The sequence below is a fragment of the Aulonocara sp. 'chitande type north' Nkhata Bay genome, linkage group LG7 (genome assembly GCF_057382095.1).
Source record: "Aulonocara sp. 'chitande type north' Nkhata Bay isolate Kocher_YH1m ecotype deep benthic linkage group LG7, A_spYH_male_GT1.1, whole genome shotgun sequence".
Classification (NCBI taxonomy): domain Eukaryota; kingdom Metazoa; phylum Chordata; class Actinopteri; order Cichliformes; family Cichlidae; genus Aulonocara; species Aulonocara sp. 'chitande type north' Nkhata Bay.
The window spans coordinates 51,588,062-51,610,720 of NC_141350.1; the positions used below are offsets into that span (position 1 = coordinate 51,588,062).

Sequence of the window (22,659 nt, forward strand, 5' to 3'; positions counted from 1 at the left end):
ACTCTTGTGAGCTACCAGCTATAATGGCTTACAGTGAGGCCGCAGGAAACATCCATCTTTCATGTCCCAAAATGCCTATATTTTGTGGACTATATTTGGTAACATATGCCTGCAATATGAGATGAAATTCAGCTGCAGAGGGGAAATGTTGAGACCTTACTATCTAGAACAGGGGTGGGCAATTCCAGGCCTCGAGGGCCGGTGTCCTGCAGGTTTTAGATCTCACCTTGGGTCAACACACCTGAATCACATGATTAGTTCATTACCAGGCCTCTGGAGAACTTCAGGACATGTTGAGGAGCTAATTTAGCCATTTAAATCAGCTGTGTTGGTTCAAGGACACATCTAAAACCTGCAGGAACACCGGCCCTCAAGGCCTGGAGTTGATTGGAGTTGAACATGATTGTGATTAGCTTAGAAAACTCAACTCAGCTCAACTTAAACAACTTCCACAGCTCCCCTTCCTCCATCTTAATATAAAAAAAGCCTTCAGCATCATTGAAGTTGCTTATCTAGTTGTACCAAAACCAAAGTACACTCATGTATCCAAATGCAGTCAGATTCATATATTTTCTTCTAAATCTCAGCAAAAAACTTGTCTGACAAAAGTAAATTTTCTATATTATATTGCAAATGTGATTATACTTCAGTTCGTTGAATGAGTAAAAAGAATGGAAGAGAAGAGAATATAAGATGTTGGCATGCAAAATAAATGTGAATAAAAGTATAGAGACAAAGAAGGGTAAGAAGCCTATAAAATGGAAGAGAGAACATAGGAGGAGAGGCGAGCAGATACAAAGAGACAACCGGAAAGGAGGTTAAGAGACAACCGTTGTTACGTAAGGACCCCCCGGAAATTGTGACCTTTTAATTCAGCTACACAATGGTAGTAAATAGCAATTAGCTGAGCCTTATGAATTCAAGACCTAACAGATATGATTCTGAGTCACATCTGTGTTGTATTTTAACCTTATATATATTCACACTCTGAATGTCTCCAAAGACAGAGTAAATAACTGTTGTGACTCGATGAAGTCATTTTTGTCACCCGTTTCCGTGTTTTGTGATGATTTTCTCCTTGTGTCTATTTGCCCTGCTCTCTCAGCCCTGGATCCATGGTGATTAAAGTTTCAGTCTCTAATTATACAGAAAGGAGTCCTGAGAGAGCTGATTAAACAGAGAATAGGTCTTTAAAGTGGAAGAGGACAGAGAAATGCACTGCAGAAACAGAAAGAAATTCTAGTCAGGATTCAAAAAAAGAGTACCGTCACAGCCATAGCAGTGCTTTCAGCTAAATACTAGAATAGAATAGAAATATTCTTTATTGTCCCTCATTGGGGAAATTCACTTTCACGTTCCAGCAACAAAGTGACAGGCAAATGGAGCATGCAAGAAATAATAGACTCTACAGGGCAAATTCACCACATGAGAAAAAAAAACTAGCATGCATTCTTGGTGTTTACTGTCATATTTTGGCATCACAAGGCTAGTGTTTGGTCATAAACCAGAATTTAAATCATTTCTTTATTTTTTGAGAGCCACGCTGTGTAAAAAATCACTATCAGCAAGATAGTACAGACTACACTATACAACTACTATGACAATGATTAAAGCAATTTAGCTTACAAGCTAAACGTAAGTCCTGAAAGTAACAGAATTAACTTCTGAAAGATTTTTGGGGCTCCAAGACCAAACGGATTATCTGCAACAGATTTCTAATGTAAGACTGAGGAATAAAAAAAACCGAGAGCTAAAAAAAGAGGACTGCCACAGTCATAGAGGTGCTCTGAGCTAAATACTAACATGCAGCAAACTAGCATCAGAGTCATACTTTAGCATCATGAGGCTAGTGTCTGGTCATAAACCAGAAATTAAAACCTAAACAACACAACTGCTATGACAATGACTAAAATACTTTAGCTTGCGAGCTATTAGTTATTATTAATCTCTGACACTCTTCCAAGTATTTTTTGTCCTGCCTTCCTCCCTTCACCCCCAACCGGTCATGATAGCAGCCTATATAAATACTATATAAATAAAATTGAATTGAACTGAAAATTGAATTACCTAAGTACTAACACTAACTAACAGTTCCAAAGCCTAACAAAAATCTGCAACACCAATCTAATGTAAGACAGAGGAATACAAAATAGAACAAAAATATCCTCCATACATTGATCTACACTGTGAGGTCTAATAAATACCAAAACAGGAGACACGAAACTACCTTTATACTGTACTTGCACAAGGATGTGAGAACACTCACACAGCTCATTTATAATTCACAGTTTATGCCAGAATTATGGTGAAGCAAAGTGGGATTTTGCAACTTCATCCAAAGTATGAAATTTTTATATTTTCTTTGCTTAAGTGCAAAGTGTTTTGAAATATTAAGGCTTTTTAATGCACTTGCATTGTTATGGTTTTCCCGGTATTGACATCAGAACAAACAATTAAAAGCTCATGACACAAGATGCACTAAGCCGTTGCATATGTCAGCTCTGAAAACCCTCAGGATATTCCAGAGAAGAGCTTAGTTCACTTTAGCGCGCTGCTACGGATGCTGAAACTTTCTGAATTAGGTTAGAGAAATTTAGGTAACCAGATTTACAGGCTCACGTGAGAGGAATAAGATCTGAAATGTAATGAAAGGTGCATGACTAATGAAGACTGAACAGACATGCAAAGGCACATGAGCTAAAAATCTCCCTTCAAAGACTTAGGTTTTAACCATAAAACTTTAGTTGCAATGCTGACAGTGAGTGTTGCAGTACTACAGCAATGTAAAAGCTCAAGGCGAACATACTGAGAGCATTTACTTCAGACCGTTCTCAGCCTGGATGTGAGCATTTAAGCCTTCAGACTCATCAGTCTTCCCAGACAGCGTAACAAATTCCAGTCAGCGTTTCCTCTCTGCAATCTATTATGAAAGTGTCAGAAAGAATAGTGATGGAAGTTGCTATGTGCACAAAACAAGGAAGGGAAAACTCACTCTCAGTAGAACATTTCAGATCACTGTTATATTTTGTTTTGAGCTAGCTATTTTACAACAGAGAAACACAGAGGAAGATTAAACCAAAGGAGAGAGATCAATCACTTTTTATTAGGAAAGTATAAGAAGGCAAGACAAAAAAAGGTTACAGAGCATTTTCAATTTGTGAGTAATTAAATATTTAATAGCTTCAAGGCAATGAGAGCCGCAGCCAGATCAGATACTTGAGATTGTTTATCTGACAAACTGCAATGCCCTCAGAATGATACTAAAATTTTGGAAAATAGCTTTAATATGTAAGACTATCTATTCATGTGGTTTTAAGGCCTGCAATGTTAGTACACGACTTTGTCCCAGACTGAAATATCTCAGTAGCTAGTGGATGGATTACAGCAGCTTTGACATTCATGTCCAAAAGACAAATCCTGTTACCTTTCCTAATTTTCCCTCGAGCGTCACTGTGATGCTACATTTTATCACTGAAATGTCTGCTAGACTTTGACTAGCCAGGACTTTGACTGGCCTGGACAGTCAGGTGCACCTTTAGTTCAGTGTTAATGAGCAAATGTTACCATGCTACATGCTAAAAATCTCCATTAAACCATTAGATTACCTTAAATACAGATATCAGAAACATTATAATACTATAGACCCTGCTACCTAAATTAACCCTGTATGGTGATCATGGGAGAATTCAGATAGTGTTTGTATACAAGTAACGCCCATTTTCACCCTGAATGTGATCAGTAATCTTTCTATTCTTAGTATTCTTACTGTACATATATAAAGACGAAAAAGAGACAAAGATGTGACTGATATCCCTTTTTTCTTGAGAGGCTGCAGAGCAAAGAACAGAGCTCCCAGTCATTATGTGGAAGTAATTACACTGCAGATACTGTAAATAAACCTCCGGGTCCCAAATGGTACCTGCCAGCAACCTCTAAATGAAAGGCCACCGAGTCCTACAGTTAACATTACTCGATTCATGTTTCAAATTCTGGCTTCTGAGAAAATTAAAATGAGAGGTTGGAAAAGGACATTTTTCCCCCTCCTGCTTGATGTTAATGGACATTTTAAGAATGAATAAATGAGGAGGGTTTTAGGTTGGGCAAATAAAAATCATGGAATGAGAAGGGCGCACCCCCGACTCCCACTCACAACCCTTCCCCGCTTTCAGCAATCCTGAAAAGCAGTGGAATGCGAGGTGCATTGTGGGTCACTCATGCTCCCCGTTGTACCATTGAATCCATACAGGAATCCACAATAGGCCCTATAGATCGCAACCTAGCAACGGCTTCATTATAATTCCCCAGATTTGGGGAGTTCCAAGGAATTTCACTGCTTTTTTTCCTGGATTCAGGGTACAATGAGATGACTGTTGGGAGCAGAACTGAGGCAGGAAGACAGACTAGCTACTCCAACAGCTGAACATTTAACATGAAAATAAAGATTTTTTTGGAAGAGGGGTGGGAAATCAAATTACTGGGGGAAAAAAACGAAATTCAATTAAAAATGAAGAAAATGTACTTTGCTGCATGAGTTGAACAGAAAGTGGAGCTTAAATTGCTGCTGCCGGTCACTCCTGAGGCCAGACAGGGAGGACAGAGTGACTCTCACGATAGCAGAGATGCCCAGACCTCCTGGCACGTCTCATCGTTAGTCAGCAGGAATGTGTGTGTCGGTGCAATTACCCCGGAAAATGACCTTGGCCTAGATCAGAAATGGAGGGGAGTTTTATTTTTCTTTACCCCGGCGACGTTACATATCTCTCTCTCTATATATAGATATATATGTGTGTTTGAGGGGACAAAATGAAGAGAAATAACGCGTGTGCTGACTGCTCTCTACTGTGTAATGATATTACTCCTGTTTGCAGCCCCCAGTGAGCAGCAGCAGTCTTTTCTCAAGAGAGAGCGGGTGTTAGCAGAAAACAGAATACTTAACGGCCTGCTAAATAGGGGCTCCTCCATGACAGCGGGCTTACGCGCAAGACGGGAGGCTGTTAAATAACTGCAGCTTTTTTTCTTCAGTAGAACATGGCACAGTGTTGATCGAAGGGCTTTGTTTACGCTGCTTCACCGTCATTTACTCTTCTTTAACCTGACCTCAGCATGTTTATTTTGGGACTTTAGTGACAATCTTCTACCAGGAATACAGGCTTCACCAGCTGGTCCCGACTCTCCACCAGCTCCATCTGGGACCTCCAGCTGTTACTTTTCTAGATAAATGGCTTTCATTACTTACACCGCAAGTCTGTTTACAGTGACTGACAGACAGAATTGACCATCACAGCTCGTGCTCGTGCATCTGTGCAGGGGGGAGAGGAAAAGAATGAAAGTCTGGGAAGCGAATACAACGGAGCGCATGGATTGATCGCCATCGTGTCGTTACGTTTGAAACGAAAGCGGCAAGGTCAAGATGAAAACCTTCCGCGGATGGTAAGCAGCGAGCGTGACGTGAGATGTGAGTACCTTTGGAGAGGATTCAACTACACTTGAGGCAGACTTGTCAGAAGAAGCAGCTAAGCCCCGGTGCGGGCCAAGGCAGGCACTCCTCGAGCGCTGGCGCCCTTGGAGTGAGAATGGGCGCACGCTTGAGTGAGTCACTGACAGGCACGGTGAAAGGACAGCCAGTCCCAGGGCGCTGACGGCAGCTACTCGGGGTTAGTCACATGGGAAGGGAGGAAATACAAAGGAACAACCTGAGCATGCCAAGCACTTGCACTCAATGAGAAACAGGCTGAAGGTGAACGAGGAGCTGAGGCTGTTATTCATGTTATTTCACAACTTAGAAAAACCCTTATCTTAAAAGAGTGAGTTACACACTTCTTTGTGTTTCAGGTGCGCTTTAACACGTTGTGTAAAACAGAGGAATTAATCAGGCATGTCTTGACATCTGAAAAAATGGAAGCGAGGGCGAACTGTACCAACACGCATCTCAGTACCCAGTGCTGCATTAACCTCCTAGGACCCGAACTCTTCCACAGCATGCATTTTTAATTTCTCTTTGATATTTGTGCATATTGGAGCCCGATGAATGTAAAACCAAAGAATTACCAGATTATTTTTTTTTACCTTATTTTTGTTTTTAAGAAAAATAAGAGCCACATATGAGGATATTCGTTTAAAATTTTGATAGAACAGTAGCAGCATAATGTCCTCGTAAGTGGATATCAGGCCCTTGTAGAGCAAAATTGAGTATTTTGGTCTAAATAACCCAAAATGTGATGTCCACATATGTGGACGCAGGTCCTAGGAGGTTAAGAGACAGTGACAGTGTCTGAAACTTGTGCAGTTTTGTTAAAATTATGGAAATAATCTACATTAAATGTGATACTATGAACACTTGTTGGTGTTTTGAAGGTCATAATCAGACTTATTCCAAAGAGTGTGGGTAAAAATTATTCATTCTTTATAGTTAAACACAGTTCTCAAGGAAAGGAAATCTGGCCCTGATGATGAATCTGAACAGCTGAATCTGTTGGATAATTTTACCTGCTCGGTATGGTTGACAACAGTGATGCAAATAATAGCCCTCTGTGTCATTTATAAAGCGCACGGCTGTCTGGATACCACTCAGGATCGATTTAGCCAGGGGTTTATATTACAATAAAGACGCCATCTAGGCCAGAGTGTTTCTGTTTAAAAAAGCACCAATGAAAACTGAAACCAAACTGTGTGTCTGAAATGGCAGGTGGAGCCACTGGGGCAACAGGGCATCATACAGAAAGGGGGTAAACGAAGGCATCTGGCTGATACAGAGATGCTGAGTGTGACTCTGTCCAAAGCAGTAGTCTGGCAAAGCAGCAGTCAGAGTAATAGGATTACTGGGATGAACGCTGTCAGATCACAAGCCATAAAATCCCCTTAGCACCCAGTGCAGGGGGGCAACCATCAGCGATCTACATCCATACTGTAACAGAGCTTGTACGGTACTATAGGCTGACTAATAAACACTTGTGTATGTAATATCTGACATCTGCTTTGAAAAAAATAAATAAATAAGCTGAGACCCAGAAGAAAAAATGTTTTGATATTTTTAGATTTTTTTGAATAAGGCTCTGATTTCCCCTTCTAGAAATCTGTGTGTTTACACACTACTTTGTATTTAATAATTAGTCATTTTTAGTCTCTGGCTCTCTTCCACTGTGTGTAGTTTTTCCTGTCTCCCCTCAACCCTTCATGGCTGCTGGCTGCCCGTCCCTGAGTCCTTCTTCCTGTTAAAAGGGAGTTTTTCCTTCCCACAGTTGAAAGTGCTTGCTCATATGGCGTGTTCTCTGTTATTGTCTGTACCTCACAATATAAAGCATCTTAAGAATAACTGATAACTGATTGTCAAAATAGCTGGTAAAACAGTTTTTTGTTAATCTGTTAAGCATTTCATTTCAAACCCTTCAACAGACTGGCGACCTGTTCAGGGTGGACCCCACCTCTCGCCCTATGGCAGCTGGGATAGACTCCAGACCCCCTGTGAACCTTAATTGGATAGAAGAGAATGGATGGATGAATGGATACTAATCATTTCAGTAGTTGTTCTCTGTGTGCTGTCTCTTTGTTGGGCTAAAAACAAATCATCTTGGGTGTTGGGGAAACACTATGTGATGAACCATTTACTCGAACAATGCAAGGTTTGAGGTCAGTGCTTAATCACATGCTAACCCTGTTTTAGGGAGGCAAACATGGGCTGTGAATCAGGGTTGCCCACCATCTGTGCCTTACATGCAAACATCCCCCAAAAAGTCCCCTTGAGGAGGCTTTAAGAGAGTGCGAGAGCTTTCATGAAGCTCAGACGTGAGTAGCTTAAATCTATGACTGAGACAGCTTCTCATGCAGCCCACTACACCAGCAACAACATGTCTGACAACAGAAGGCAGTGCAAAGTGTGCCACCACATGGCATTGATTGATGACAGTCAGCTTAGTGCTGTCTGCAAATTTCATTCCAACCTGACTGCATCCTTCCACAAGACAGGGTTAACACTGTATGTAATAATATTTAAGTGAACTGTTTAAATCATTGTACGATTCCCACAATACCTGGAATGTAACTACAAACTCAAATGGCAGGGGTCGAGTGGAGTCACAGAGAAAGAGGAGACTGAATCTGGCCTGCATTCATTTCTTTAAATTAATCAGGTATCTTATTTGGTGTTTTCATTTCGCGGCCCTGAGTCTTTGAGGTCCTTCAGTAGTAATACACTGCAGAAGATTGGACGCAATCAAAGAGATCAAATACACCGAATGCCTTTTGTGCAGAATCAAAGGACTTAGTGGAGATGAGCAGTGTGCAGTCTGATAACCAGGACTATTCCTGTACTGTCCTTTTCACTTATTACCCAGAAAGTCTACAGCTGACCCACGCTGCTCACACACATACACACTTGTTTGTCGTGTAAAAGAATATATTACCAATTTGGGGGATTTAACCGGTGGGGTTTAAACATGAAAAAGCCAGCAGTCATTAAAACCTCACAATCTGTGATGTATGATGGTGTTTAGAGCCCAGCTGTATTTATATATTAGCAAAAGGTTTTTTTTTCTTCTTAGACACACAAAAATCTGAAAAAATTGCATATTACTAAGATAATGTGACAGTGCTAGGGCTGCTCAATTAATCGAATTTTAATCACGATTACGATCTGGGCTTTCAACGATCATTAAAAATGACTGAGCCGATTATTAGCGCAAAAATGGGTGGAGACCGCTGATTAAGAGGACCCGAGGGAAGCTCGGAAAGCTAAGCAGAAGTTATTTGGAGAGTGACTGCCGTTGGTTGAAAAGAGAGTTTAAAAAAAAAAACTTCAGTGGTGTTGCACACTATTTTATATTATTTTTTTTAAAGTCATTGTTAACCCTTTAAAGCCGGTCAGAGCAGCACGCTCCGTTTTGCGTAACTATTTTTAAATCCCTGTAGAATCTGAACCATGTAAGCTAGCGCAATAATTTGTTTTGCATATGAAACCGGAGGAGTTGTACTTACATCTGATGCCATCAGCTTGTCCTCGGTCACGGTTTCGTTCCACATATAGCTTTGCAAAAATTGCATAAAAAGCGCTTGCAGGAACAAAAACATAATATTCCAGAAACACGCTTTGCCGTTCCTATCAGCTGTTCGTAACACTTCCCACAGTGAAATGATGCACATGCTGTTTTCTTTGCAAATCTGCATCATAGGATTGTTTTTTGTTTTTCCTGCAGTATATAAAAATTGCTGTATCTCCAAAATAAAACTATGAAGACACTCAAAATAAATTTCCTGTGGTGGGAAACTATTTTTTGCAACTTTATTGTATTTAAAGTTTTGAGGGATAAACCTCTTAAATTTCTCCAAGTAGAAATATATGTAAACAAAACAAAAGCGATTTTCAATTTTTTTTGTAGTTTATTGCACTTTTTTGCAATTTATGTAATTACTATGGACTTAATGCATACATATTATTAAAATATGGGCTATAACAGTTGTATTGATGTATAGCAACTTGAAATGCTCCCACAAATGGCACTACAGCATGTAAAAAAATAATATAAGCTCTGGTGGACTTGGTTCTATAGTAGGTCTTAAAGGGTTAAATAAATATCGTCAAATAATCGTGATCTCAATTTCAGTGAAAATAATCGTGATTATCATTTTTGCCATAATCGAGCAGCCCTAGACAGTGCAGTTAAAAAATAATCTTGGGTGTTTTGCTGCAAAGCTAAATGCAGCAGCCTTGGCTCGACTCCAACCCCCTCTGGTGGACAAACTATGCAACTGTCATAAAATCGCTGAAGGGTGTTTCTCCCACGTCTTCACTTCTCTTCTTTATTTTTTTTTATCAGCATTATATATGCGAATATCAGTATATTGGCATATAACCAATATTTGCCAATATATCAGTCAGGCTCAGTCAGGAGCTACAAGTAACTAGCTTGCTTAGCATAAGCGCTGAGATAACTTGTTCAGAGACAAGAATTGAGATTTCCACACTGGCGCTCCATTCTACATTACTTAACCATACATTACCAGATTCAGAAGAACTACATTACTCTTACACTGATGAACTCAGTTGATTGCAAATAGCTCATATATCCAATTGCCAAGCTCTAATCTGGGGCAATATTAGTTTAGTTTAGCTCCTTAAAGAAGCAAGTCCCCTATGCAAAAAATAGGAAAAGAGAGCCAACATTCATAAAGTATTCATAAAGTATTCATAAATACCACATCTAGACATTTGTCAGTGAAATCCCCCAAAACAGAACAGACCCTCTACCGTTCTTGTGCATGAATGCATAAAAATGATTGGCTCTAATTGGCTCTTTGGGGGACGTGATGGAGCAACCACCATAAAGGAAAAATTGCACTTGTATCTGATCATGGTGCTAAATGAAGTAAATTACTGACTGATGGCCTTCTGGGTGAATTCATGTTTGTGCTAGTTTTTTAAAGACAATCAGTAACTGCAGACGCATTCCATATAAAGTTTATTGGGCTTAACGAGGCACTAGAAGTAAAGGATTTATTCTCTGGAGACAAGTTTCATGGCAATCTACTCATGGGATTTTTCAGTTTGGGCACAAGTGCTCCCCAATGGCTGCTGTGGGCATCTAATTAGATTTTCACAAATAGCTGGCTCTTCAACAGAGACACAGGTTGGTGATATGACTGACATTTGATATGACTGTGTCCAAAGTTCTTTTACAGATGGTCAGCAGAATGAAATTGCTTGCTGGTATAATGGAGTCAGGATCATTCTGGAAAGCTACAACATGTTCCTGCACTTGTCTGATGTACCTAATCTAGGTGATGGTGACAGGAAATAGAGACAAATAGACATGAAAAAAGAACAAGATCTAAGGAGCTTAGGCTTTATCAAAAGCCACCAAAGACAGGCAGAGAAAGTGAGAAACCAGACCAGTCAAAGATTACACAGAAATTCAGCTGGGATCAAATTATTCAAAGGAAGCACAAGAAAACATGAAAGAGTTCAGAGTTTAGGAAATTGAGATTCTGCTCCCAAAATAAGCTAAAGCCTCCAGTGCATATCATTATACAGCTTGTGGGCTGTCTCTTCCCTCATTATTCATTCAGTTCTTCTGCCCTGATGACTTGATGCTTGTGAAGATAACAATGAATGCAGCAAACAGTTTCTCCAACTTTCACTGCAGCAGTTTGTTACATAAAATCTGTAAAGGAAATCACAAAACATGAAAGCCTTGATGTTTTTGTCTTCAGTCAGTCCACTAAAAATACAACAGTTTTTATTTTATCTGTATTTTAACCTATACTGCTTATGCTGCAGGAACACGGTTCTTTGTAAGACAAAGATATTGTTAATAGACAAGTATGAGCCTGTATTGGCCAATCACAGAGTGGTATTAGCAGCTACTGTGGATAATACATGTTGACATGATAAACTGGATAAACTCACAGTTCACAAATGGTGAGATCATCCAGTAGACTGACTTAGACTATTGTTTAAAACACTCTCAGCACTGTATGTAATAGAGTATGCATCAAAGCTGGGCAGATTATGTTTATAATCAAGCTTTGTCTAGTTTGTGAACTGTTCAATGATCCAGTGACAACGACGTTTCTGTTTAAAAGAAAGAAGAGCTCTAGCTTCCCTACTAAACATCCGTTGGTGCCACAGACATCAAATTTAGGTGAGTTCACAAATTTGCGAGTAAAGGACAAACTAAACTGAACTCAATTTTATTTACATAGCGCCAAATCACAACAGCAGTCATGTCAAGCCGCTTTCTATTGTAAGGTAAATGTCCTACAATAACAAAGAGGAAACCCCAACAATCACATGACCTCCCTATGAGCAAGCACTTGGTGACAGTAGGAATGAAAAACTCCCTTTTAACAGGACGAAACCTGTAGCAAAACCAGCTGGAGGCTCAGGAAGGGGCAGCCATCTGCTGCGACCGATTGGAGGCGAGGGGAAAGAGAGAGGATAAAAGATGCACTGTCGAAGAGAGCAAGATATTAACAATAATTAATAATGTTAAAAAGGAACGTTGTGCTCACCTTATGTCAAACAAACGTCTTACTTGAAGTGAACATGAAAAAAGCTGTGATTGAGAGGTTTGGTGCTACAAAGTATTTGAACAATTTGATATATGTTTGCAACAACTTAACATATATATTATATGTTAGGTTGTGGCCTCAAAGATATCTATGTTAATACAAAATCTCCCACTGAACATCATTGGCTCTGCCAATGTGCGATACAGTAACTGGAGAATTATGCTAGATTGCTTTTAGTTTGATCGCATTCACTGGCTTGTGGGTGCCGTCAGAGGTACAAATGAGTGGGAACAATAAGTAATGTCAATCTGGCACCTTCAGTTATTAAGTTATTAAATCTGATTGGCAGTTTTATACATCATTTTATAACTTCTCTTGTGCTGCAGGCTGATTCTACCAGCTGATGCCAAGCATACATTCAAATCAGAAAGCAGTGGCACCACAACGTCTTGCCTGCACACACTCACATGCTTTATCCTCTTTACATCAATCCTGAGTACGTGGATCCAGATGTCAATAAAGCTACGTTCAGAACCTAGCTTGTTACACTTTTTCAATGGGCAGGTTATTTCAAACAGCTGAACAAATATCGCCATACACATAATATTACATTCACATGATTATTACATTTTCAAAGGTAAATAGTATTGCTCAGCAAGTGACATGATACTGGAAATTTATAGTTTTATCTAATATTAATGAATTGTTGTTTAAATAATAACAAACATAATATTTGTGTGTTATTCCAAGGCTACAATGGACAAAGGAGTGCATTTGCAATAAGGTGGTTAAGTTTAAGGCGTGGAATATCTTACAACTACTGGTTGCGGTGTCCATCATCAGTGTCAGGTTAGCTCAGAATTTATAGATTTCAATTTAAGCTGATAACACTTTGTAGTGTAATGTGCAAATTCCACCTTTATACTAACTTTATACTGGCTAGGGTCTGGAAAGCAGTCGTGATAGCTCATGTAAGATCTGCTCATATATCCACAAAGAGCAGTAAGCCTCAGAGTCCCAGTATCACTGGTCATGTGATCACAGCCTGTCCACAAAGAAGAAACATCTACTAGAGCTCATTATACCGTGGAGCAGCCGTGGTGGGTCATCTAGTCATTGGAAGGTTGCTATTTTAATCCCTAGCTCCGGTCTACATGTTTACATGTGAATTATCCTTGGGAAAGATGTTGAACCCTAAGTTTCCACCCATGTGAGTGTGTGAGTGAATGTTAGACAAACACAGAATAAAGTGCTTTGTGATTGGGTGAATGAGGCTAAAAACAAGGTGCCTTTTACTTCAATTAAACACTCGAATGTGCTTTCTATGTATCAGTCCATAATACACATAAATGTGGGACTGCCTTTTGAAAATGCACAGCTTTTAATTCAATTAGATTTGCATAACAGATTTACATGCAACTTAAAACAAGGTATATATTAATTGCAAGTAGGGCAGGGCAATATGGCCAAAAATATTTATCACGATATACATATGAAAATTTGCAACAACGATATCACTGACGATATAACTGATGCAAGACAAAATACTTTACAACTCCACAACTTTATTAGTGCAAAAAAACCCATCAATGTATTTTCACTTAAAGCAGCTGTTTTTTATGTGCATCAAAGCTAAAAATTTAACAGTGCAAATGCAAATTCCTTGCTGACAGTTTAACCAAAAGGCATTTCCAGTGGAAATTGGTCGACATATCCTCAGCATAACCATGTATAATATCCACAAAACTTAAGAGGTTATACGCACACAATAAGGCAGTATTATGTTGAAGCACAGTACGTATCACTCTGCGAGGCTCCTGACTACGATAACTGTAATGCTCCGAAAATCCATCAAGCGGTGCGGCTTCGTAGTATCGTACTAAAAAATTTTTTGACAGATTTTTGAGCGTCGTGTACCACATAAAATCGATTCGAGGTCAGTAAGCACAGCCAGAATTCCTACATAAGGCACACCGGATTATAAGGGGCACTGTCAATTTTTCAGAAAATCAAAGGATTGATTTTAAGTGTGCCGTATTTCCTGCTTGCATGGTCTACCAAAAATTGTGCTTTGTTGTGTATCTGACGGACGAAAGCCAAACCAGTTCCACACCACTGAAGTTGCACCATTTTTACAAACCAATTCTGGTTCATCCTCTTCATTCAACGATCCGCTTTCGCCCTTCTCATTCTCCGTCGCCGCCGTGCTTTTTCCACCATGTGCATATGAAAACAAAGGCACTACGCATGCGCATTTTACCCATATTCTATCGCAATATTTCATTTTCTTATCATTGCCCAACATTATATCGAACGGTATGATATGGCCCAGCCCTAATTGCAAGCAAGTCCTATAAATCCATATAAATACAAGTTAAATATCACTGTCACAGACAAAGGTTAAAAGAGCTCAGCTTTGGGAAGGAAAGAGATGGTGACTAAGATGAGGTGAGATGAGATAAGGAAGGAAGGAAATAATTTATTGCTTGACTGACTGATGAGAACACTGAACCACATTCATGTCAGGAGGAGTGTTGGTTCACCTGAGTTGATGAGTTCAATTCAAACTGGAAATTAGCCATGCTTTAGCTGTGTCTCCAAATATGGAAATCATAAATTTGCTACATTAAAGGTATCAAGACATCCCAAGTAAGCAGTAGGAAGCTGTTAAAGGAGCAAGAGTAATGTGTAACTAACTGATGGAGGTACGTTTGCATCAACCTGAGCTTAATCCTTAACTGCTTTGTGCATATTTGAACCACGGCACATCTGAGACAGGAGAGGAATGATGAGAGGGAGAGTAATACGGTAGTAAAACAAAAAGAAGATCAGGGTCTTGGGGAGCTGAATTGGGGGAATGGAAGATTGAGACCTTCAGGCTTTATATGTAGCACTTTGGAAGAAGATGAGAGAAGTGAAATGAATGTGCAGGCGCGCACACCCACACAAACGCACACGCGACTCCAAATCCATTTAGAAGTAGGGCAGCCTATCCTGCCAGCTCGAAAGCCTGCAGCACTTTCCTCAATCATTATCCAACAAACGATACTAAAGTACGATAGGCCCAGTTTTATCTGCCTACTCATGCTAAGGAAGAATGCCCCCAGGCAGAGAAGCACAACTTCCAAAGATGGCACGTATATTTTAAGTAATATGACAAACGGACACGTGGTCAAATAGACTTTTTTGTTGCGATTATGAAAAAAAGACTTTTAACCTTGTGTGTCTTTAAAAACTGCCGGCACATTATAGAAAACAGAGTGCTAATCTGAATACAGGGAGTGCAGAATTATTAGGCAAATGAGTATTTTGTCCACATCATCCTCTTCATGCATGTTGTCTTACTCCAAGCTGTATAGGCTCGAAAGCCTACTACCAATTAAGCATATTAGGTGATGTGCATCTCTGTAATGAGAAGGTAGTGTGGTCTAATGACATCAACACCCTATATCAGGTGCATAATTATTAGGCAACGTCCTTTCCTTTGGCAAAATGGGTCAAAAGAAGGACTTGACAGGCTCAGAAAAGTCAAAAACAGTGAGATATCTTGCAGAGGGATGCAGCAGTCTCAAAATTGCAAAGCTTCTGAAGCGTGATCATCGAACAATCAAGCGTTTCATTCAAAATAGTCAACAGGGTCGCAAGAAGCGTGTGGAAAAACCAAGGCGCAAAATAACTGCCCATGAACTGAGAAAAGTCAAGCGTGCAGCTGCCAAGATGCCACTTGCCACCAGTTTGGCCATATTTCAGAGCTGCAACATCACTGGAGTGCCCAAAAGCACAAGGTGTGCAATACTCAGAGACATGGCCAAGGTAAGAAAGGCTGAAAGACGACCACCACTGAACAAGACACACAAGCTGAAACGTCAAGACTGGGCCAAGAAATATCTCAAGACTGGTTTTTCTAAGGTTTTATGGACTGATGAAATGAGAGTGAGTCTTGATGGGCCAGATGGATGGGCCCGTGGCTGGATTGGTAAAGGGCAGAGAGCTCCAGTCCGACTCAGACGCCAGCAAGGTGGAGGTGGAGTACTGGTTTGGGCTGGTATCATCAAAGATGAGCTTGTGGGGCCTTTTCGGGTTGAGGATGGAGTCAAGCTCAACTCCCAGTCCTACTGCCAGTTTCTGGAAGACACCTTTTTCAAGCAGTGGTACAGGAAGAAGTCTGCATCCTTCAAGAAAAACATGATTTTCATGCAGGACAATGCTCCATCACACGCGTCCAAGTACTCCACAGCGTGGCTGGCAAGAAAGGGTATAAAAGAAGAAAAACTAATGACATGGCCTCCTTGTTCACCTGATCTGAACCCCATTGAGAACCTGCAGTCCATCATCAAATGTGAGATTTACAAGGAGGGGAAAAAAATATTTGTGAATGTGGAGATGTTATATTGGTTTCACTGGTAAAAATAAATAATTGAAATGGGTATATATTTGTTTTTTGTTAAGTTGCCTAATAATTATGCACAGTAATAGTCACCTGCACACACAGATATCCCCCTAAAATAGCTAAAACTAAAAACAAACTAAAAACTACTTCCACAAACATTCAGCTTTGATATTAATGAGTTTTTTGGGTTCATTGAGAACATGGTTGTTGTTCAATAATAAAATTATTCCTCAAAAATACAACTTGCCTAATAATTCTGCACTCCCTGTATAGAAAACAGCACATTCACAGTTTCTTCTACAATGTTTCTGACTCATCTTTAAAAACATTCATTACACACTTCTCAGTCTTAACTGTACTCTCCTCCACATCGAAGATGAAAAACAGGTTTGTGGGATGCTTATTAGTTTGTTAAATAAGACTGAAATAACACATTTACATGAATATTTAAACTCTTGGCAATGCCACAAGTTAGACTGGCACATCCTGCTTCTCTCAATGCTCCTTTAAATCATTTGACAACTTAACTGTAGTTGAGTTTTGCCTTATTTAAACTTTTGTGGACATAATTGGAAAATACGCCATAAAATTGAATTCCTACAGCACTGAATTAGCATATTGTTCCTGCTAAAAACTGTTGTTTGCCTAGTGAAGACTGGGATGGAAATCCAATTGAGATACTTTGGCATGACCTTAAGCAGGCCATTCATCCTTAAAAATACTCAAATGTGGCTGAATTAAAGCAATTCTGTGAAAAAGAGTGGGCCAAACTTTCTCTACAGAGTTGTGAAAGACTCATTGCCAGTCATCCCAAAGACTTGATTGCAGTCCTTGCTGCCAAGGGTGAGACAACCAGTTGTTAGGTTTTGGGGACAATTACTTTATCATACAGGGCCAGGTAGGTTTGAATAGCCTTTTTGCCTTAATAAATCTAATATTAAAATACGTTTGATGATCTAAATGTAAGTGTGACACAGGGGCACAGCACTGTACAAAGTATTTAAACTGAGCTCAACCTTAAACAGCAACAGCAGTCACCACATGTCACTGAACCATGCTACTGCAGGTAACCATTTTTTCATTATGAAAAAAATACAATTTTAAAAAGTCAGTGAAGAACAAGACAAATGTTACGAACCTGTACCTGTCAGATGGTGTTCATCCCCGTTTCTCCTTGGAGAGTTGCACATACGCAGACTGGCTGTTCTGTCTATCTCAGCACAATGAGTGTTTTAGCAGGGGGGGTAATTTGGTCATTTGTACTGTCCTATCCACCTAGAACTGGTGTCTTTTCTGGCAGGAACCTGGCATATGTGTTCCAACAATACACAGAAGCATATCCACTTGCTGGTTCGTTGACTTTAGTTGTGTTTGTACTCGAGATTAGCTACGGCAGGCTTTGTGGCAGCATTAACAGTGGAAATAGGCAGGCTACAGGACCGCTCAGGTTCTGGCTATACACTTTCAGAGACCATACCACCGTAATGTAAATCATTTTATATCTAAAAACACACTCCAAATGAGTTTAACTGGTTAATATAATAAAACCTGAACTGTGTGCTGAGGTACAGAGTCTAATGGACATTGAATGCCTATGGAAAACTGTGCTTTCAGGCTGTGCAGCAGGATTGAGTTCATGGTTTTAGAAATGTCTTTTCCGTTGCTTCGGGTGAGTGTAGGGACATCAGAGTATATAAGACTTGACTAATTGTGGCGCTGAAAGAAAGCATATCCTTAGGGATGATGATGAAAGGAGAAGCTTGTGTGTCTGTGCATGTGAAGCTGGTACTGGAGACAGGGACCACTTACTAGCCGTCTGTCCAACCATGTGAAGAAAGACTTGCTGTCCCTTTAGGATATTTATCTACCCCACACACCAGGAATATACACCACACTATCAGACAAAATCAAATATTACATAATAGCTAGTGCTCACTTGTGTTGCATATTTTGAATGTGGAATAAAGTTTCCGTGAATTAATTTCCAGTGAACGTTACAGTGAAGCTGCTCTCATGAGCACTTCAAACTGTTGAATTTTTACTACAAAATCAACCGAATTCCACTGAATTATACAATCGGTGGATTTTGTGAGGAGACAAAGCAAATCTGGATGAATGCTTCACATCAGGGTCAGCTTTGGTTCATTCTGAATGATGGTTACATATGACGAGGATCAAAGGTACAAATAACCTTCAGAATAAAAAGGTTTGATTGTGACAATTTAGAAACAAATTAGTCTCTCTCCTCTGCTCCACATTCTGCCTTGTTTCTCAGCATCCTAAAATTCTGCTATTAGTTTTTGCAAACTGCAGTACTGAATACAACTTTTACAAAGGATAAAGACAACTTGTCACATCAAAATAACCAGATGCTGCAGAAAAGAATAGCATTCATCCTGTCAGTTTGAGTATATTTAAAAATTTTGTTGGAATGTGTTCATTTGATTGATTTAAAATATATTTAGTAGCACGTGTAATACTAAGAACTGTGGCATTACAAAGGTATCGGTACTAGACTAATTGCACAGTGACTCAAGCTTGGCGACATCAACTTTACAAAATATAGATTTTCTATAGCTAAAATTCTTCTGTGCCACTTTTTAGTGTTACCAGGCTCAAACGCAGCAGGTCACAAATTGTAACTTTTTTACTGTTAATCAAGAAGACGGTACCACTGTTCACCCCGGGTAAACAAAAGATGAGTGCACCCTTTCAAAGCTGAGATCACGTCTAATCCACTACACATATAGGTCACCGACTATGCTCTTGTACATCTGCCATTAAGCTAGCATGAATACAAAGTAAAAAAAAGACAATAACCTCTCATTATTGTCCATGCCTCTCTGGAAACAGAGTATCCCCCCCATTCACACGTGGTGACCAACCACCCCCACTTTGCTGTAGATCTACAACTGCCTGGAATTAAGCTGTGCTTTCATTTCTCCCCTGGCTTTCTGGGACATGCAGGGTGTGTAACTGTTTTGCAAAACTGTAACTCAGGAACTGTTCATGTTGAGTCCTGACTGCAGTTCAGTCATACCTGGCCATGTTATGTGATTATCTGAAGTGTTTTAATCTAACTTTGAGTCTACAAGAGGCTTTGAGCGAAATGCCTCATTTATGAACGTCACACTCATTCACAAGTGCTATGACTAAGTGGTATGTTTAGGAGCCTTCAGGCACGGGAAAACAGTTGTTAGGGCTAGTTGCCAAAATTTGACCTTTAAGAATTAATGGACGATGGAAACAGACTGGAAGGAAATGAATACTAATATTTCAGTCATTCTCTAAATGATTTGTGCCACTGCCAAATAAGTTGACCAGTATCACAGTGATGCAGTATGTTGTATGACAACTGAGTGAATGAACAAGAAGAATTAAAGAAGATGGTTAAAAACAAACGCACATGCTTTCGACTGCAGATTCCTTCAATTTGTCTGGTGACTTGATGGTTTTTGACATAGACTGTATATAAAAGATAGCCAGATCTCCTGGTTCTGGTGTGTTGAAGTATCAGTGTCTTCAAAGGGCTCCAAAGAAATCATTTGAGCGAAGCTGATAGTTGACAAATACTAGCTAGCTTTTTCTTGCTATCATACAAAATATCACAAATTCTAGAACAAATGCTAATTCATCCTAGATAACTTTCGCCACCGTCCTTTTGTGCATTCAACTGCAGATCAGTTTATATTGCTTGTTATAATATTGTCTTGGAAATGTTTCAAAAAGGTACAATACACACACAAAAAAAACTTGTAGACTTCCAGTTAAATGGCTCAGACTTGTGCAGGTGTAGCATAGACAGATCTCAGTTAGTGCCCATGGACCTGCAGTATCTATGTTAAGCACATGCTTTTGTTATGAAGGTGTAAATGAGCTGAATGGAAGTCTGTAGGATTTGAGTCATATTTGAAACCAGCCTCACGTGGTGTTTAGAGGTACTGCGGTTTTTGGGGTGTCCTTTTGTTAAACCCTGAAGTTGCAGCTTGATAATTGTTGACAAAATCCTGGGCTGCTGGGAGAAACTGGAAGAAGTAATGACAGTACTACACACCAATATTTACTTATTCAACAATCAGCTACTGTCATGTCAAAAACCAAAACAAAACAGTTGTTCTACCTACAGTCGGAGTTATGTCTGACTATAAAATAGGCATGATAAACAAAACTCAACAAAGTAAAACTAACTCATGTAAAAAGTTCTGCTGTACCCCGTGACAGGTTCATCCCCCTCGACAGCCCAATATCTGCATCTGACACAATCATGACAGTTCTGCAAGCTCTCAGAAGACTAACAGAATCAGCGAAGCCAAACTAAAACAGCAGGAACGTGGAAAAAAAAAAGTATCCTTCCTTCTCGCATGGCAGACAGGGGCTCTTCTCATGAGATGATCCAGACAGACGCAGAGACAAATGCAGAAAGAAAGAAAGGATGTAAAAACCTGACTGTTGGCAGTCTGGGAAAGGAAGATGCATCCTGAAAGACACGTGCGGGAGGCTTAAAATCCCATTAGGGCCGATCAAAATTCAAAGAGAAGCATGCGTAGCCTGCCCTCAGCCTAAAATCTATTCCTGTCAGCACTGAGTCGATAGCCAGAGATGGGCTAAATCGAGGCAGTCTATTTTGGTAGGGGAAGAGTGAGGGTATGGAAAGAAAACAGCAGTGGAGAGGGGGGTGAGGCGGGTCAGGGGAAAATGAGAGAGAATAGCCTCAAACTTGTTTTTCTTTGTAGAGAGTCTGTGGCCTCCTGTAAATAGCACACGTTTGTCTCCCAAAGAAATTCCATTACATACACACGCCCTTTTTCTGAGGCAGTGAGCCGTGGAAGACCGCAAATCTTTCCGTGTGGATGCAGCAACACCAGCCTTTGTTATTCTGCCTCGTTAATCGATTGTGGAGGTTGTTAGAATACAAGAGGTCTCACTATTATAGAGCACTCAACCTCACACACACACAGACTCGCAAACTTTCTATGTCACTGGTCACACTGAATGAAGCAAATTCAGACAAAACCAACACAGTATGACCAGTCAGCCATAATGGGAGGACGTCTAACAAAAAAAGCGACTCTGAAAAGATCCACAGGATACAAAATTGTGTCTATTCACTTTCTCTCCGTGGGAATGGCAGGTGTGTGAAAAAACAAGAAAAAAAAACCACCCAAAAACTAGCACGACTCCTGCGTTCTGTCAAACCCAGATCCACTGTTTATACAAAGATGATGGTCTGTGCTGTCTGCCCTTCCTCTCTCCCTTCTCATGTTTGCGCCTGCTTTCTCACATCCACTGAGACCAAAGAGATTAGCCGAGGGATATGAAACGACTACGGCTCTGCCAGCTACCGCACAACCCTGCTAGATTCCAGGACTTCCTTCTCCCAAGTCTTTCTCCCGCTGCCATCAGTTTATTCCTCACTCTCTTTAATCATGCTTCGCACCGCGGAGTCTCTGCTCAGTGCCTCAGCCAAACGGTCGCGCATTAAATCAAAGACGAGCCTCTTTGCTTTTGTAAAAAAGGATGAAGTGAAAATAAGGAAGGCTACTCAAAATACATCTATACAACGCTAATTACATTTCACTTGGAAAACAGACCTAAAACATAAACTCCAGGAGTATTTGGCACATCTGTGTTGACTTTATTCTTTTAGGTTGCTGTTTAGTTTTTGCTGACAAAATCTACATAAAGGAAACAAGTTTGATTAAAAATGGTAGCTTTCTCTAGAAGGTCTGGTGAGTAGGCAACCATGTGTACGTCACATAACTCGGTTCCTCTACAACTGTTGTGGATGCTGGAATAGCTTAGAGCCCGACTGATATATCTTTAGGGCTGATATATTGGCCGATATTAGCTATTTGGCAATATATCAGTATTGGCATCTATAACAGCCGTTGCATGCAAATTTCTAAAGTTAAGAAGTGGTGATGTTGCATAGTTTCTCCACTGCTGGCAACATAGCAGCTGGGCAGTTTAAACAGATAATCCATGTCTTGTGACAATAAAGCAAGATTATTTTTAAACTGCATTCTTATATTGTCCTAAGTATTTCTTCTTCAGTCACCTTTCTCACTCACTGTGTGTTAATAGACCTTTCTGCACTGAATCATATTTGTTATTAATCTCTGGCTCTCTTCCACAGCATACCTTTTATCCTGGTTTCCTTCTCTCAGCCCAACGGGTCGCGGCAAATGGCCCCGCCCCTCCCTGAGCCTGGTTCTGCTTGAGGCTTCTTCCTGTTAAAAGGGAGTTTTTCCTTCCCACTGTCGCCA

The 22,659-nt window shown here is 40.1% G+C and overlaps 1 protein-coding gene across 3 annotated transcripts in view; it reads right to left on the bottom strand.

The window, feature by feature from the left end:
- LOC147326181 (carboxyl-terminal PDZ ligand of neuronal nitric oxide synthase protein) overlaps positions 1–22,659 on the bottom strand; it is a 54,229-nt gene that overhangs the window by 27,163 nt on the left and 4,407 nt on the right. Inside the window, exon 1 of one of the 3 annotated variants that reach the window (XM_086301202.1) lies at positions 20,836–21,026. The exons of 1 other annotated variant lie outside the window; for it this stretch is intronic. The gene's annotated coding sequence lies outside the window, so the exon portion shown is untranslated. Of the gene's footprint in view, positions 1–20,604; positions 20,779–20,835; positions 21,027–22,659 lie in introns of those variants that run through there. One more of the 3 variants, XM_086301203.1, reaches the window with a different exon arrangement.